Source organism: Microtus ochrogaster, chromosome 18 (assembly GCF_000317375.1).
Source record: "Microtus ochrogaster isolate Prairie Vole_2 chromosome 18, MicOch1.0, whole genome shotgun sequence".
Lineage (NCBI taxonomy): Eukaryota > Metazoa > Chordata > Mammalia > Rodentia > Cricetidae > Microtus > Microtus ochrogaster.
In genome coordinates, this window is record NC_022020.1 from 37,644,579 (window position 1) to 37,646,395 (window position 1,817).

Here is a 1,817-nt window from a genome sequence, read left to right on the forward strand (position 1 = left end):
CAACTGTGCAACAAATGAGAACAATGACCTCAAAATGTAAACAATGTATAAGTATCTTGATCAGAGATAGAAATGTATATGGCAATATGATAAATATATCCTAGAATTGTATCAGTATACAAAATGTCTTTTTTTTTTAATTTATTTATTTATTGAGGATTTCTGCCTCCTCCCCGCCACCGCCTCCCGTTTCCCTCCCCCTCCCCCGAAAATATTGCAGCTGCCCCCTCTGAGGTTCGAACTCAGGACCTTCAGATTATGAGACTGACGCGCTGCCTACTGCGCTAAGGAGGCGCCCTACAAAATGTCTTAAGCAGAGGTAGAAGCATGCATGCATACAATATAACAAAATAACTTTGCCTAGATACATCAATATTGTAGACAAAAATAGAAACATATTCAATATAATTTGAATTTGTATCAATATACAAGAATATATACCAATGTAAATTGCCTATAAATAATAACTCACAAGTATTCACTCTATTACTCACTATTATTATTAGTGTGAATTGAATGGGTAACTACTGGCTGTAGGATTTCCTACAGCAAAAAACCGACTCTTGGAAAGCATGAGAATGGTCTTCTTGACTCATGTCTCTTCCCCTCCCAGCCTGAGTATTCCTGAAGCTTCAGAGGACTCATGTAGTTCTCCCTTGATTATAGCAAGTGATCTATTTCTCCCCTGAGAGCCCACCTAGGAGCCATACCAAACCTCCTGGCTCAGGCTCTCTAACAGAAAAAAGACTGACAAATTCAAAGTCAGTCTTTATAACCCATTCATTTTTAGCTATCCCCACAATTACCACGGACAAGTACCTGTTATTTACTAAAGCCATAACTGTGAAAAATATCCTTTTTCATAAATTTAAAGTTATTATAAATAAGTAAAAGCTGATGGAAGAAAAATTAGTAGATTTTAGTTAGATTTTTTAAAGATAGTAGACTCTCATTTGTTTTAAGATGCACAAGCAAGAGGTCCTGGTTAGGAAGGCAGATGTTGAAATCATAGACATTCCTAAGGAACGAGGAACCTTTCTGCTGGGTGGTGGCATTATTTCTTACACAGGTTCTGAAATTGTGCCTTCTCTTCATTGAAGTAGGAAATATAAAACAATATGTTTTTCTTTCTTCTTAACTTGGCTCAAGATATGAGGTGTATACACTGTCCTGCCTTGCAACTGTCATGGCAAGTATTTAAAGTCTTCTATCTATGAGATTGTCCACTGGATAGACCTGCAGTTGGTTATCCTGGGTCAAATGCAAAGAACTGAGCACAGTAACACAAAGTATCAATTCTTCAAGGAACGTTTAGTGAGTGATCCTGTTCCCATTCCATGTGCTGGAGCTTAGACATGAATTAAACGAGGTTTCTGCAACCACGGAGTTTATCATCAAGATAAAAGATAGCTGTGTGAGCAGATCATAATTCAGAGTCAACATTCAACAGGAAACTTTATGGGAAGGAATTGCTAACTATTTAATTAGCTGTACCACAAGGGAGTGAGTGAGCCGGACATCAGGAAAGTCATCAAGGGAAAACATCTGTGCATCCCCAAGATAATCCTTATTATGCAACATGGAGTTTGACATGTGCACCTGCTTAGAGCTGTTGTACACAGTTTTTACATAAATCCCTTTTCGCTAATTACTCATATGAGGTTTGTTTTATCCATGTTAAAGAACCGTTCTTAGTTTTGAGTGGCTGTATTTATTTCCTGGAGGAGGCAGGACATTCAGTTACTGAAGAAGTGTGATCTGGCTCAGAGTGCCATGCTAGGCATCAGGTAATTCATGTGTTCTGACTATTGGGTTAA

General features: G+C 38.0%; 1 non-coding gene across 1 annotated transcript; it reads right to left on the minus strand.

Annotated features, from left to right (window-relative positions):
• Positions 1–221: 221 nt before the first annotated feature.
• Positions 222–294, minus strand: Trnam-cau. Its single transcript has one exon. It is a non-coding gene; the product is annotated as a tRNA-Met (tRNA).
• Positions 295–1,817: the final 1,523 nt, after the last annotated feature.